The 17987-nt window shown below is 36.9% G+C and overlaps 1 protein-coding gene across 2 annotated transcripts in view; it reads right to left on the bottom strand.

Moving 5' to 3' along the window:
• The window catches only part of LOC135083714 (octopamine receptor beta-2R), a 195766-nt gene that overhangs the window by 44190 nt on the left and 133589 nt on the right, over positions 1 to 17987 (bottom strand). For both annotated transcript variants that reach the window (XM_063978429.1, XM_063978431.1), the window contains exon 3: positions 10592 to 10617. The gene's annotated coding sequence lies outside the window, so the exon portion shown is untranslated. The remainder of the gene's footprint in view (positions 1 to 10591; positions 10618 to 17987) is intronic.

Raw genomic sequence — 17987 nt, 5'->3', positions numbered from 1 at the left:
TGCAATCTAGCGTGCACTGCTGGAATAAAGAGACGGTGTTGGTATAGCTAAACAAGACTTGGTAGGTGTACTGTCTCATTTGAAAATCTGCTTTACTATCCAATACTATGCTAGGCCACAAGATGGACCGACGACATCGTAAAGGTAGCAGGAAAGCGCTGGGCGCCGGCCGCTACCAACCGGGTAACATGGAAAGCATTGGGGGAGGCCTATGTTCAGCAGTGGACGTCCTATGGCTGAGATAATGATGATGATGATGACTAAGTATGCTAGAAAAAGCTACGATCTACTTTATCATGATATAATATACAATAGCCATCACAGACATTATGCTAAGAAACAATCAGAATGCGACAGTTAAATAAAGGGACAGTAGCCGACCGGAGTCGTTCGTGTTCCGAGGAATACGCTCTAAGCCGACCGGCTTCTGACGCATGCTCGCGCATCCGTCCGGATTGAAATATCACTTAATTAGTTGTAAGCAATTACGACTCTAAGAACTGTTAATAAAATACTATTTTCTTTATGGCCGTGTAAGTGCGCTCCGACGCGCGCCGGTCAATGGGAACGCAGCGACAACGCGTCGCACCGCCGCCACAAAGCATCGTGTGCTTTGGCTCTAAAAAGATTAGATCTCTGGCTTACAACACATTTACAACCTTATAATGCCTACGTATATTGAATGGTACTACTGCCATTAGTTATGCTGTGGTGTCATTTTATTTAATGTTTCAGACTGTAAGCAAATTTAAGTTTAAAGTTGTGACTGTACATTATTTTTATCGTTGAATGTATGTTTCAGTGTAGCAATGTGGACGGTTGCAATTTAGTACTGTGATAATGTAAATTTATACATTTTGTCTTTAAATAAGTTACTGGTGCAAATTTTGTGTAAGTGACTGAAAACAAGGCTTCAGCATAGTGGGTAGCGTTTGTCCATCTATGGTCAATTTCGATCTATGGTCCAACCGTCACTATTTATACTTATATTATTTAGTATTTAGGCCCTTTCCAGAACACCTCCTTAAATAAAGTTTACCCTTTGGGTCTGGACAACATTATTTTATCTGTCTGTCTCAGTGACCTTTGTCATCAGTTAGCCTAGGCGCAGACCATCGATTTTTCGTCGGCCGATAGTTTAGTCGGGCAGTTGATCAGTATGGGCATGTATGGAAGTGCGCACATTACACCGATTCGATTGGGCCGATTCTTCATACAATTTAAAATCCGGCACAACTATCGGCCAACTAAAAGTCGGTGGTCTGCGCCTAGTCTTAAGGTTTGAAAATATCGTCAAAAACACCTTCATAGCATACCTACAGAGATTCTTGCATTTATTATATTGGTTTTAGTTATGCTAAACATATCAATATGGCGCCCACATTACTACACTATATTCACAAAAATACCGCCATAGAATACAATAATTATGTAACTTTTGTCGTTCAAAACCACAATGCCTGTGACATCTGACATCGGGCGAGACGACTTCTGGTTTTGACGCGCGTATAATTGACGTCAGATTAACGCTGCGGCTGTTCCGATTCAATATTCAAATGTTAAGTGACATTACAGTATAGTTAATATTGTGCTTTTGTAAAGGAAAATGTTAATTTTTGGAACGTCTCTGAAAATAGGTTACTTTTTATTCGAGTCTTCATCCGTTGCAACATACTCGTAAGTCTGAAAAGGTACCTATTAATCCTTCAAGGCCCGCGAATCTAGACACAATAGATAATCAATTGTGATGACATTAATTAATGCCGTCTGGGACTCAAGCGGTCATCAATGCCTAATTTTTAAGTGACCCCTATGGTAACGATTTTTTTTTCCAACAGGAATTTGGTTTTCATAAAGGTCACATAAAAATTAGGAATTGATTGTGAAAACGGGCGTAAGTAAATTATAAATAACTTTAAAAAAAAAATCTAAAATAAGTTGAGGTAGATTTTTTCGAGAACGTTAGATTTTCATTCGAATACCCCCCTAAAATGTAACTAATTAGTAACAGGAAAGGCAACAACGCTTAACGAACACGCCTATCAGACTTCATATCACGAAAATAATGAAACAAATAAATCAGTTAAGATAATCTCGCCGTTAGTGGGAACCGTACCGTAAACGCCATAATAACCGTTTAGGTAATGGACGTATAATGTAGCAGTTGGAAATTGACTACATTACCCACGTAGAGTTACGTAGTTGTTAGAGTTAACACCCAAACTTTTTGGTCATATGGACAATGTGGACATGAGAGAGAAAGTGAGCAAAAAGTTAAAAATAAGCTGTGTTAATTATCTCATTTAATATTGTTGAAATCAAATATTTATTTCAAATCAAACACACGAAAAATGTATCAAGTCTATAAATGTGAAAGGTCACTAATTGACTGACTCACTCATCACGAAATCTCAGAAATTTAGTGTTAAAAGTCTCAAATTTTGCATAGGAGTTCGTTTTACTAACCGACTTCAAAAAAGGAGGAGGTTATAACGTAGGTGCTCACTAAGAACGGATTTTACGAAACTCCATCCTTAAGAGGATAAAACGGGATCCACGCGTACGAAGTCGCGGGCTGCCGCTAGTTTAAAATATTTTAAATATTTCTATTTTGCAGTTGTTTTTGTACGACTAGTGTTCAAAAAATCTAACTACAAGGGAGAACATTTACTTCTCTGAGACAGCTGGCAGTTGGAAAAACGAAAACTCACTTTTCAAAGTTGCATTGTTGCAAACTAACATTGATGCAAACACGCAACAGTTATTTTCTATGTTTTATAAAACCAACTGGTACAAAGATCATTATTACGGACAGTTAGTTTTCAGTTCTCTCTATATTAAATTTTGTGCTTACACTTCCCACGCTGGCCAGACGGGGAGGCATAGGATATAGGCTATAGGCATCCGTGTGCAGTTTTGTTTGGGTCTGCCATCGGACGCGTCCCCTTTGCGCATAGCGCGAACAAAAACCAAGTGCGTGGCAGGTTTCGTCAACTCGGCGGACCTGAGTAACTCAACTAACCCAAGAAAATGTTCACACAATCCCCTGCCCACAATTGAGTGGGCCCTCGACTATCTATATTTTCCTGGGCTACGATGTAGGCGACATCTTTAAAAACCCTCACAGGCTGGGGCTGACGGGGCTCCGATGGACACAGTCAGGTTTTAGTGGATAGCGGGGGCCTTTAGTGAGCAGCTATATAACCCACTGCCTGTCCACATTGACCAATACCCATGCGAAAAGCACTTCCTGACGTAAAAAACCAAGCTTTTCCCCTTATTAATAAAAAGTTACACCCAGAATGAACAATGTATTAAAATACATCTTCTTCTTTTCGTGCCGACAACAAACCTACACAGTGTCAGTCCAGAACTCCGCCACAAGAGTGGCGTTGTCAGCAGCACTCATCAAATCCTCCTGAGTGCAGTTGCTCGGGCACTCAGGGTATGACATCAGGTGCTTCATCGACTGGGGAACAAAACCGCAACTGCACTCCATGTATAAGCATTCAAGAATCCTCACCTAACCAGATCGTCTATACTACAGCCAACCTGCGTCCGAAGTCTATTTAAAGACTTCCAGGTAAGAAAGATTAAAATAACATTTCCATAATACTTAAATGTCAATTTAAACCAGCAAGTGCAACCATGGTGTAATTTTTATTAATAAGGGGTACGAGAATAGGCATAGAATACAATCATCATCATCATCATCATCTCAGCCATAGGACGTCCACAGCTGAACATAGGCCTCCCCCAATGCTTTCCATGTTGCCCGGTTGGTAGAAATAGGTAGGTTGATAGAATACAATATCAAAACTTAAATGCCCCGATACCCTTCACCCCTCGGTATAAACTAACACTCGTATTATTAGACTACCCGAAGGTCGGGATACATCATTGATGGATGCAGACGATCAATACCATGTGGGGGGTTCGCACGTGCATTGCCTATGTATGAGCTTATTGACGTAGTTTGATGCGGTGTTTTTAATAGTTTTTGAAAGATATACGTCAATCGTGTTTAGAATATGATTGTGAAACTTGAAATAAGTTGACTGCTTTATATGGAACTACCACACCTTTGTCCAGCAGTGGACGTCATTTGGCTGCAGAAGCGAACAAACAACACCTTTTCCTTGCCGGAATGTTGTGACTAGGCTATGGAGAAAATTTAAAGTGTGTTTTACGCTCTGAGTCAAAGTAGACTATGATGGAAAGTAGAATAACCCAAAACGGATATTATAGTTAAAAGTGGTTAGTTTTCAGGTTTTAAAATCTTTATCAAAACTAGTTTTAAATTACATAACAATTTAGTCATGAAAATGTAAAAATTTCGTCAATTTTGAAATCTTAGATGTCGGATACTAAAATTCGTCTTCAAAATTACCTAGTCAAAACCCTGATGACGTCACAATCGTCATCTATTTTGAAACTTACCTATCTAAAATGTCGAACACAAAAACGAGCATAATTCGTCCATTCGTTCGTTTCAGCCAAATGACGTCAACTGCTGGACAAAAGGCCTTCCCCAAATATTTCCAAAGCGACCGGTCCTACGCGGCCCGCATCCAGGCTCTTCCCGCGACCTTCGCCAGATCGTCGGTCATAATATTAGTTAAGCGCCAATAAAATTGGCCCATAACCCATTATAGCGAGATAGCAGAATCTATTTGTTTTTGTTATCATAAAAACCCAGTAGCCACTCCCAATATAATGGCCAATCGATATCAATATCTCGCAATCAAATCGACAAATTAATGTGTCAAGGTTACCCAAACCTGGCCCATTCTCTGCCAAATCTGCACCATGATAGCGTTTTTGGTCAGTGAAGCCACAGTTAAAATAAGAATAGTAGGATTACATTAAACACATTCTTAAAATACCTATTAGGTATATCGTATTCGGGAAGTCTATGGTCATAATTCTGGAACTTCAGACTTTATGAACCTTCTCTGATGGTCGATAAAGATAGAAGGTCGATAAAGTTAATTCGATTGTCGAAGAAAAGTATCCCGCTTTTTTTTGGATAATCAGATTATAAAGGACTGGAATATAAATTCGCAATTCATATTACGGGTTTCCCTAGGAATCATTTAGATCTTTTAGACTCTTGAGTTGCCAGTTCAATTTCAAGAATTACCTACGAGTAAGATTACAGAGACATCAATTATGGAGTAACTTCAACTCATACGATGCATAAAGTGAGGAAATCTGATAAACAAATAAACACACAATGAAGGAAAAAAAATAACTGTATTTATTTGTATATTATGCAAAAATTATATTAGTTTGACCTACATTCTGGAAATTCGAACAGAGTTAAGTTACTGCTTTATTTCCACTGTGGTCATATCATATTCGCCCAGCACAACTGGATCGATGGATGGTTATTGGAAGAGGGCCAAATTAAAAAAGTTTCCTCAGCCTGCCCTCATAATAAGGCAGGTATTTGATCAGTATATTAGTTGCGTACTCCCTGGCCCACTGATGTCTCTATCAGCCTCTTTGGTTCCTCCTTAGTCATCTTCATTAGGGACTGAGGACAGGCATTTTGTTGTGAAATATAACAACTTGAGGATATTTACGGCAGCAGGTTTCAATCTCATTGGAGGTGCGATCACGAGATTTTATACTTTTAGACTCTACTAGCGGCCGCCCGCGACTTCGTACGCGTGGATCCCGTTTTCCCTCTTAGGGGTGGATTTTCGTAAAATCCTTTCTTAGCGGATGCCTACCTCATAACATCTACCTGCATGCCATATTTCAGCCCGATCCGCCCAGTGGTTTGGGCTGTGCGTTCATAGATCACTATGTCAGTCAGTCACCTTTGAGTTATATTTAATTAGAAGTTAGTGTTATAGTTACTAGAGTGCATGTGTGTTTATGTGATACTAATAAATATTTACTAGTGTCCCGCTACGAATTCGCATAGGTGTTAAACTAATAACAAACCTTCATCTTGAACCACTCTATTAAAAAAACCACATCCAAATCCGTTGCGTAGTTTTAAAGATTTAAGCATACATAGGGACAGACAGTGAAACTTTGTTTTATATTACTTATGTAGTGTTAGTGATGTAGGTACGTTTATTTGTGACTCATAAAATACCATAGAACAAGCTGTACTTTATGGAGACTAAGTAAAAACACTAAGCTCAAGTTTATAGATAGGTATAGCATGGGATTCAAAAGTATCCCGTACGTCATTGGCATTTTAATCACAAATCTTCAGTTGGTCTGTTTTACTTGGCAGTAGCAAATAAATTGTTATGTTACGATCCGTATTTTCTACTTTTATCACTATTAAGCTCGTAGAAGCTCACTACGAAGCACAGACATAACTTATCTACAAATTGACCTGGATTCTAGACCGCATGCATTCTTTATCAGATCGTCCGTCCATCAGGCCAAGTTGCAAGGCCAAGGCCGTGCCAAGCTGCCAGTGCACTTGAGAATCTGTCTTCCATATCAGTTGTTTTAGTTTTAGCTATCTAGAATCTGTGTAGTCGTTAGGTTTTGCAAGTAGGTAAGGACGGTTTTTGTTCTCGTAAATGTTAGAGTTTTTGTTCTTTAGATTTGCTTTTTATGATGTTTTAGGTTAAAAGTCAAGGCTTTAGGTACTTATTAGATGTGGTCAGGTCCGGTTAATTTAGTAGAATCTAATGTCTTTTTTAAACGGACTCAGGTCAAGTTGTAGCATAGTAATGAGCAGTGCCTGGCAAATATACTTGACGATGGCTTATTGTTGCAAGCATAAATGTCTAGAAATGCTTGCAACGTCATTATTATCAATATCTACTTCGTAAGAAGATGTAATTATAAACATCAATATTAGTCAGTATTATTTTTTTCAATATAGGAAATTAATTGGGTCGTCATCACTTAAACGTTATCTATACTTACTAATATTATAAAGCTGAAGAGTTTGTTTGTTTGTTTACTTGAACGCGCTAATCTCCGGAACTACTGGTCCGATTTGAAAAATTCTTTCAGTGTTTGAGGAAGGCTATACAACATCACGCTACGATCAATAGGAGCAGAGCAATAATGAAAAATTTTGCGAAAACGGGTTTTCACGCGTAGGTACGAAGTCGCGGGCACAGCTAGTGAGGCATAGAAATACTTTCAATGGCAGATCTATAAATACACGAAGGACTACCCACGGTGGTAGAAAGTAAACAGTTGATTAAATAATAAACAATCTCTAGCACAATATACGAGTAATAGTAAAAGGAATCCCTCCAAATCTCTAGCATGCAAGGAAATATCGCGCCAACCTTAATAAAGAATCGACTACTTCAAGTCCAATTGGGCAGCAAGGGCGAAACGCTTATAAGGAAAACGGGGGAATCCCTTTAGTACCGAACAGCACATCAGACCATACAATTTTGTCGCAAAATAGCACGTATTACAACTGAATAAGATACAGAAGTGTAAAGCTTGATGTGACGGCTGTACCTAAATCCGGACTCGACAACTTTTTACGGTCCCCTCTCTATTCCTACCCTATAAAATGGTATTGGATTTTTATATTCTTTGAGAGATATAGATAAAGTTTGAAGAAATTGTTACCTAGTTCGGAGGTCAAAGTTTGATTGTGTATTTAGCTCAGTTTTGGCGTTATATTTTATTTTTATGAAGTCCGTAAGGTCTAAAAACCTAAAAATACATTAATTTCATACGTAGGTACTTTTTTTGTCTGTAATATTTTTTAATGGAAAATTTAGTTTCCTCTTTGTTCTTTTTGAATCCGGTGACTGTCTTTAGAAGCTTTTTGCCACACAATTATTAAAAAGTTAACACCTATACTCTATTATTTACATTAATTTAAAACAAATATCAACTAAATACCCACTGAACTAATAAAATTTCAACTTGAATTTCCCACTTTACCGTTCACTATCCTTTGATCGAAAGCCAATAACAAATTAAAACTTTTCAATTTTAAAAATATACCTACCTCCTCAAAAATCAAATCACCAAAGCTATTAAAACAAACTTAGATTTAAGCTACCTGAGTAAGTTTGTGAACACCTTAATGACTATTTAATTTATATCATTTCTACGATTTGTAGAAAGGAAATTACAAAATAATTTGTCACGAAAACAACGCATTTTTAAGGTTTTTAACGAAGGAATCAATTTTTGGTATTGTTATCACTGATAACTTATCAGATTATACCAGCCGGTGATAGTTCAATACAAAAAGTTATAAAGTTCTGAAAGTGAGGTTCCATTTAATTGATGAAACTAAATGAAAATACGTTTATTTTTGTTGATGATTTGTTTACGTTATTTCAAAAACCTTTGATGTATTAAGAAATAACATAGTTCCTCGTATAACTATGTAAAGTGACGTGAAAAATTCTACAAAATATTATGTCAATAACTTTATAATAATGAAAGTTTTAGCTACAGAGTTTTAACTGGATTCAATATAAAAGTGGATGAATGACTCACAATCTATGAAACTGTGTCATAATTAGAAAATACTATTAATAAAGATTATTTTATCGGTAAAATTGTTCTCATGAACGTAAATTTCGATGTTGGAGCCAACTAGCGGCGCAATAATTTTTCATCTGTCCATAAACGCATTCTTGTGGATTGGCTGCTTTTACACCGTATCGTATCGTCATATTTTATCGTTCGTGGGCAATGAATGATTGGCTTATTGTCATTTGCCACAAAGTCGATTCGTCACCAAAAAGGCAGGTGTAAATTCGTTACACTTTTACTTTATGGAACTTACAAAAGTGTGAAGAATCGACTGTGGCAAATCAACAATAACCCCTCAAGGAAATAGGGAATACCAGAAATAAGAAGTCTTAAGAGATAATGATATTCTAATCTTATGGGAATTGAATGAAAACTGGTATATGAAATACTATGAAATGCATGATCTTAGTACATGGAATCCAGTTTCAAAGGTAAAAAATGAAGATTAAACAATTTAAAGCGCGTTCTAAGTTAGTTTTAAGCGTTTTCGAAAAAAAATTATACTTATCACTTTGGTGTGATTATCGCTCATAAGGCGTTGTTCACACAGCTATAAAGGGCAATAGGCGTCATAAACTAAACACAGCAGTAAACAAGCCGTTAAAATTGGTCGGATTAAGCTGTGTACACATCGATAAGGCGTTTGGGAGGCTAGAGGTTGCAGCAGAAATATCCGAAAAAGGTTAGAAGTAAGCAATAACTTACTAATAATGGAAGGCACTGATGTAGTAAGATATTTCAGAAAAAGATGTTTTGTGCCCATGTTTTGGTATAGTAGGACTAACCCAACTCTTCCCGTAGATGTTGTAAGACTAAGGGACAAAGAGCGAAACCAAATTCTCAATTGGCCTCTGGTAAATTGAAGAGGGACGTGTTCCTGCAATGGAGACTAAATGACCTGCTAATGACGATGAAGAAACTCGTGAAGCCAATCTATCACGCAAAATGTTGAATAACTCATTTGTTACCGATCTTGTTCCTAGTGAATGGGGAAAATTCCACTCTTTATGGTTTTACAGTCTTATTGTTAGTCTGTATAACGGGACTATTCCCACCTCTCGTTCTCACCGCTGCAATTCCTGTGTAGCCAGGATCTACAGCTTGACCGCCAATAAAAACCCAACCAGTGAAGGTCAAGTTTGTCCCGGGAGAAAGTTGACCTTCACTGGTTGGGTTTCATCCAATCACAGAAACTGTCATTGGACCCGCAAAAAAAAATCAGTCTGTATTTTGCAGCTAATCCAATCCTATGCAAAAGCAAAAGAAAAGTACTTAAACCTCACCCAAACTATGAGATAAATCTAATGCTGCTTTTACACTGCGCGGAAATTAGCCAAGTCAAGTCAAAAAAACAGTGGGGTAGGGATGAAAAATGAATGAATTTCATCCCCACTCCTCTGTTTTTTTGACTTGACTCGGCTAATTTCCGCATAGTGTAAATCCGCCATAAATATACTCAACTCATTTGAAAACCACATGCATTTGGGCTTCAGTTTTATTTCTTCTTTTATTTTATATTCCCATTCCTAGAATTAAACGTGTTAATTAACCCCAGAGCTGAAACCCAGTACATTTTTAAACCTAATTAACCTGCTTATATTCACAAACCTGGGGCGTCAATAGAGAACAACCCCGAAACGTATTTACAGAACAAATAAATATTCATAAACAGGCAGGTACTGCATTGCAGGCAGGTGAGCCAACGTGTGGTGTGGTGCATTCATAAATGTTGCATGCTGACCACCCCATTCTGGACTCTTTATCGCTCGTCATAAAAGTTATATTGCTGTGCGGAAACGTGGAGATACAGGGTGGATTTCTTATTTGGCTGCGAACATAATTCGGACATGACGAGTTATAGCGAACGTTAAGAGCGATTTGACATATTAAAAGCGGGGTTTTCAGGAAAGTTATTTAAGAAACTGTCATGACTTTAGCTCAAAGAAAGAGCATTTTACTGTTTATTTTCCTAGCGCCGAAAGATGGCGCTGTGTGCAAAGTGAATCGCGGTAGTGAATTCTTAATAAATGTGCTTAATATGACGTACTTATAAATAAAGTTTTTTATTAATAAACTGTGCTTAACTCACCTCCACTGCTACCACCGCATTTGGATCTGAAACAAATGATGGTTAATTTATAATTATTTGAATTTTTACTGTTACCAAAAATGCCCAACTACAACATTGTGTAAAACACTAGTTTAACAAAAAGAGTAACGGTAACATTGGACCATACAAAATTCCTGATATAAAGTTAAATACTCATTTTAATACAGAGTTTGATTTTTGTTCTAAAATAAAAGCTTGATGGTTCATTTCATTCTCAGAATAGTATAAAATCTGTCAATATTGACTGCATTATATTGAAAAGACTGCGAGTCGAATTCAACTTATAGCAAAATTCATTCTACCAAACCGCTCATTTTAAAACCAATTGTTGATATTTTGGTAAAACTGATATTTTATTTTCAACACTTTTCTATAAAATGTTTTCGTTAATGCTTTTGGAAAATGGCCGTTGAAATGTTGTGAATTTTCGTAAAACGTTTTATGTGGACAAAAGCGCGGACAGGTTGGATTATACGCCATCAAGTTTGAAAGGTTTAGTTTTATGATATAGATTGTTCAATTAAAATCGGATTTAAATGTTATATTTCCGATAGGGTTTTTCTTTCATCTATTTTCAGACTGAATATCGAAATTTGCTCAATTCTATACGAATAGTAACATTTATTTTATTTATTTCGCGATTAAAAATTGAATGTACGCTAAATTCTATTCAAACTGACAACCGTAACAGATTTAAGGACGTGGCACACTTATCATACCGGAAAGGGATCGTAACCGTATCTACTCGAATCTAACGCCCGGCTTCAAAACATTACTATGAGGTCTCACAGTGCGCGTGGACGCACAGGGTGACACACAAACCAATCACAGAGCTCTATACGACGCTGTGCGTTCGATTTTCTGATTTACTGTGTGCAAGTATCGTTTGTGAATACGGGCGTAAAAGTGTCTTACCTAAATCCTCTTGAGGTTTTTCTAGACACTAATTGTTCTCTACAAAATTATAATAAAATTCGTTAAATCGCTATTAATAAATCAATTGATTCTAAGTATCCACACTCTATTTGAGATCTTTATTTAAAAAAAGTTTTACCAAGTGGCATTTAATTTATTACTTATTCCTTTCCTTCTATTAAGAAGTCGGCCCTCAACGTACTAACCGTGGGAAATGCCTCATGGCTTCATTATGGTGTCATTCGTACCCTTATATTATCACGTGGGAAAATATTTTCTTTACGCGCATAATAAGAGGGTGAGTAGTAAATGAACAGTAGTAATATTCTTTTCTACTATTTTTGTATGTAGGACAGACGACCTCATAAAGGTAGCTAGGAGGCGCTGGATGCAGGCCGCTACCAATCGGTCAATCTGATGATGATCTTTGTATTTGAAAATATTTCATAAGTGGAATGATTGATTTGCTATCTATAAAACAATAAAATAATGTCTATATTATCTTATCTTATCTGAAAACCTCCTTCCCTTATTCTACACATTCAAGTAAGCTTTCTTAGGGTTGTTCCCATGTCTAAAAATTAATTCAACAGCTTAAGGCGTGAAAACGAATGATATTGTTTCAGAATTACAAAATCCGAATGACAGTCCCGTATTGAGCTAATTATAATATGCTTTAGTGGATTGTAACAAATAAGTGTTGGTAGCGGTTCTCGCACTAGGTATCCAATATCCTCTGGTGCCGCCATAGAACTTTACGCAGCTAAAATCGTTTATTGATATTAAAAGCCTGCCAATACGAGTATTCTGCATGTGACAAACACTTATAGCTTTCATTTTAGCAATTTCGAAAAACAAATACGATGTTAGAAAAAATATGGAAGCAGAGGCTCGATCCAGGTTTATTTCAAAGGTTGTATTTGTCCGTCTTTGTAATCTGAAATGGTTGAATCAGACCATCCAGATAGATGCTCAAAAGTAATAATTTCTCGAACCAGGTTAAAATAAGTCTAATGCCCTAAATAATCAAAAAGACTTATTTTCATGGTTATTGATGAACAATTGCATTCATTGTTACATTTTTGAATACGTCACACAAAGAAAAACATAAAACTTCAGCCAAACCTACGCGTGCAGATGACGTCAGGGATTGCGATGGCGATCACTGCGCGTACATAGATCGCCGCGATCAATGACAGGACGCGTTGATAGTACACGACATCTGAACGCCATCGCCGTCGCCATCGCGCACGCAGGCCGAACCTTAATCGATTCCTAAGCTAGTAATAGAGATGAAACGGATATCCGGTAACTATCCGGTAGGCCGGATATCCGGCCTAAATTTACTATCCGGCCGGATACCGGATAGTAACTCACTATCCGGCCGGATACCGGATATTAAAAAACTACGACAATTTCCTATGAATCAAATGAAATACATTAATCTTTGAGCTAAATATCAATAAAATGGCTTATAATAATGACGGCTTTTATTTAAAGTCCAAAAAGTTACAAAAAAGCCATATTAAGGCCTTTCAAAAAACTAATTTCTTTTTCTGGGCTATTCACTCTAATGACGAATACATAAATACATAGTAAATATCTGTTAATGTCGAAATATTGCCAAATAAAATAGGCGATTTTTTTTTCACTGATGGTCTGATGATATAATGCAGTTCAGTCAGATTACGCAGCAAGTAAACTAATTTAATTTTCGCTATTCAATCACACACTCATGATGGCAACCGAAATCGCCCGAATTGATCTGCCCCTTAGACAAGTGGCAAAATCTGACATTCTATTCGGACGGATTCGATTTTGAAAAGTGTAACTAGTCTAGTCTACTTAACCCATCAAAAACAATACTTGTCAAAAAAACCAAGTCTCGCAACTCAGTTGTTCTACGGTAAAAAGTTGTGAGATCCATGTAATACCAAGTCCAGGCCAGGAAATCTTTAACGTTTTACATAAATATATTGACTTGGCCATCGCACTAAATAATTTAATTTACACGTGTTTTCATGCGATGGCCAAGTCAATATATTTATGTAAAACGTTAAAGATTTCCTGGCCTGGACTTGGTATTACATGGATCTCACAACTTTTTACCGTAGAACAACTGAGTTGCGAGACTTGGTTTTTTTGACAAGTATTGTTTTTGATGGGATCTCATTTCTTTTTGTATTTTGTAGACAGCAGTTATGTATCTAGAAAACTGGACCGAAATTGAAAAATTTTACTCGACTTGGCGGTTGCACTACCGTGCCCCCAAATATCATTTCTTTTTGTATTTTGTAGACAGCAGTTATGTATCTAGAAAACTGGACCGAAATTGAAAAATTTTACTCGACTTGGCGGTTGCACTACCGTGCCCCCAAATATTTTAGTTTTTCCTTGATTCATACACCAAACACTACTTATATTCCAAATTTGAAGCTTCTAGGTCTGCTAGAAGTGCCTTAGAGTTTTGATGATCGGTGAGTCAGTGAGTCAGTGAGTCAGTCAGTGAGTGACAAAATTAAGTAACTTTGACCCGTTATAATTCTTAAACTACTGGTTCAAATTGAATGAAATTTTAAATATAACGTGTCTTTACAATGCCTGCATAGCTAATGAAAATTCAGCCTTCTAGTTTTATCCACAACGAAGTTACAGGCGGTCGAAAATGGCCTGAATTGCTTCGAGAAAAGGATGGTACGGCCGTGCCGCTTTTTTGCTCGACTTGGTGGGGGCACTGCCGTGCCCCCAGATAGACCCACTGATCGCGTTCGAAGCACCTTTGCGGTGCTAAACTCGTCACTACATGCAACGAGACAATGGGCCAACTATCCGGCCGCCGGATATCCGGCTATCCGGCCTAGCAGCTGGCCGGATATCCGGTATCCGGTATCCGGCCAAACCACTATCCGTTTCATCTCTAGCTAGTAACCAAAATCTATACTTATAATAAATCTGTAGAGGTGTCAATTCTGTACATGAAATATATTTTCAAAATAACTATCAGGGGGTGATAAGTGATCGATACTGATACCAAAAATGCAATCAGTAAAATTTTTGTCTGTCTGTCTGTCCGTCTGTATGTTCCTTATAGAAACAAAAACTACTCGACCGATTTTAACGAAACTTGGTACAATTGTTCTTCGTACTCCTGGGCAGGTTATAGTATACTTAGGAATTCCCACGGGAACGGGAATTAGCAGGAAAATCCTTTTGTATGAAAAATCTAAACCGCTTAAGTTAGACGCTTGAAATTTGGCATGCAGATAATGTATCTTAGTAAACTTAAAGCTTAGTTACAACAGGATATTGCAAAATTCCCACGGGAACGGTAGGTAATAAGCGGAAAAATCCTTTTGTTTGAAAAATCTAAACCGCTTAATTTAGACGCTTGAAATTTGGCTTGCAGGTATCTTAGTAAACTAAAAGCTTAGTTACAACAGGATATTGCAAAATTCTTACGGGAACGGGAGTTAGCGGGATAAAACCTTTGTATGAAAAAATCTAAACCGCGTAAGATAGATGAAGGGGGTAAAACGGGATCCACGCGTACGAAGTCGCGGGCGGCCGCTAGTAATATAATAATAGCGACCTTCTCTTCACTGTAATGTTACCTATCTAATATTAGCATTATTATTCTTGTTTTTGCATTCGATTTGAATATCACTTTAAAACAAAAACTGCGAACAAGAAACAAGACGCACTTGAATAAATAATGGTTATGTTAACGCACACACATGTAAATAATGATCTAGTGTGGCAGGGCTGTGCAATTCTAAGACTGACCTTACTTTAACCGTATTTATAACCATAACCGGTGTTTTTGTGTGGAGTTTAACAGACTTTTGAAGTTTGTGAAGTTAAAGTAAGATGGTGCAGTCCAGGCATAATAGGTATTTGAGTAGGAAGATAGCTGACAGCTGAACGAAAAAATGTTTTTTTTTTTAATCTACACTGAGGAAGCTATTTAATTGGCCTGCATGTCACGTGATGATAAGTAATGATTAAGCCGGTGGAAGTGAGACTGACCCTGAATCCTCAACCACTGAAGAACTGGCTATATACCTCAACTGCCAGAACACAACAATGCGATAGAATTATGTAAGAAGGTGGTAGCTAGGTGACAAACTTGACCTTCACCGTTTGGGTTTTTGTTGGCGGTCAAGCTGTAGATCCTGGCTACACACAGTTGTAGTGGTGGGAACGAGAGGTGGGAATAGTCCCGTAGCTAGGCTGACTTAGAACAAACCCTTTTTTTACCCAGGAAAATGGCCTATCCATACCTACCGCCGGGGGACGGTAGGTTATGTGGGGCTCGAACCCACTAAAAACCTGGGGTGTTCCCTCTGCCGCATAGTGGTCGGCGCCTTGGGTACTAGAAACGGAACAAACCCTTCCATTACCAAACCAAGCAGGAAAAATTAATATTAAAATGAAGTGCTATTTTTAGAGAAACAAGATTACTAAAAATAAAATAAAGATGACTTGTATACTAAGATGGTTGTTATACTCGGAGATTAGATTATAACATTGAAGTAATAGTAGCATCATAGTAGTAATGACATTGATAACATGCCCTGGTTGTGTCACAGTGATACACATATTATGTTGTAACTAATCGGTAAATATAACCGGTCAATGTACCTTAAACAAGGTCAGATCATTGGACATGCAGGGCTGTCAAAAATGACATTATCACATTCAATTTTTAACATGTTACACTTTTCATCAAATCATTTTAAAAATACAGTTTTTTTTATCCACAACGAGGAACAACATTAACATATTAATAACAGTAGTTGTTATTGTTACATGCTGCCTCAATTTTACACTTTTCGCCTTATAAACTGTAATTACGAAGTTTTTTTACCCAACTGCGCCAGAATGTTATGCGCCAGGTTATGTTTTAGATTATTTCTGCAAAATATATTGAAAATTGTAACAACATAACTTAGCAGTTAGTAGATAGTTAAATAATTTACCTACAATCCTACATACATAATATCTTTGAAAGAATCTACGAAAATATCAAAAACTGTAATTACATACCGACTCTAAGTGCCTTGACATATGATTTATTATTCAAATGGCAAGATTAATCATTCCACTATCTTCTTTGACATACTTATTACCCTATGACATTCTAAAATATGTAATATGTAAATTTTTCAAAGCTATTCACTAGTGGAAATCCTTAGAGATCCATTAGCAAGCTCAGCGGTAATTTTGCAAAGCTTCTTAAATAAAATATGCACGTACGATGTTAACTTATAAAGTATGATAATATTATTCGAATTTACTTAAAATAGCTGCTATTTTATTTAAATACCATAATCACGTCCTCGGAGAGAGTCACTTTAATACAGAAAAGCTAATGTTTGTAGAAAAGCTAGGTTTAAAATCTACTACAAAATATTAAAATAAAAAAATAAAATTGTTATGCAAAGTCCAAATTACTCACAGTTGTATGAAAATCATCATCATCTGGAAGGGCATGATTCTCACATTGAAAATTGGACCGCAGAATGGACTTTGTGAACTGGAGTTACATCCAACATTTGAAAGAAATATTCTTAAAATTAGAAATGTAAATAATAGTTTTTTTTAGTAATAAAAATTACCAGAAAAATTTTTTTTTTTTAGTTTTGGGAAAAAGTAAATCCTGATGACCCGTTATTTCCGCAGTGGCAACCCTATCGACCGGATGGTCAGCGCGAGGTAATGGCGGTTGCCTCATCTTCCTCTATGATATCAGCTGGCTTGTGAAACAACTGATCGGTCTACTTGTGAGATTCCCTTTGAACTTGATGCTGAAGAGTTTATTGATGCAGAATCTGGGTACTTGTGAGATTCCCTTTGTAGTGTGGATCTTGAATAATCTTGATGTGATTGGTAAGAAGATGGCGCAGATGTAATCAGAATTTTATTGCTTTCATCATAAGTATTGTATGATAGATAGAACGGTTTGGGCACAGAAACAATACATTACCTACTTACTCGTAGATACTTAAAGCTAATGTTAAAATGCCATATTATGCATTACAACAATAATATACCAATTATCTTTTGAAGCTTTAAAATCAATTTTACTGTTTGTGCAAAATACCATAAAATACCTAACTAAGTATTTTTATTAAAACCATACCTGAGAAACTATTAAATACAATCGTTTGCACTGCAATATCTATAATCGTAAGCTCAAAATAAAAGTGACTTCATACTATCATTTCGTAAGATCTTGTTAAAAATTTGCAACCATTTAAGTTGCTACAATGGCTTGAGACAAGATATTAATGTTTCGAAAAATCGTTTTCTATTCTGACGATTTCGTGACTTAAGTCCGTCTAATGCTATAAGTCGAAACTTTGTTATAAAGCAGCTAGTTGTATAGTAAAACTGTGTAAACAACGGTATCTGCCGGGACATCGCCACCTGTGACACAATTTAACACGGCTTTCGGTGG

This window comes from Ostrinia nubilalis, chromosome 24 (genome assembly GCF_963855985.1).
Source record: "Ostrinia nubilalis chromosome 24, ilOstNubi1.1, whole genome shotgun sequence".
In the NCBI taxonomy this organism is placed as follows: domain Eukaryota; kingdom Metazoa; phylum Arthropoda; class Insecta; order Lepidoptera; family Crambidae; genus Ostrinia; species Ostrinia nubilalis.
This window is presented reverse-complemented; position numbering and strand designations above follow the sequence as displayed.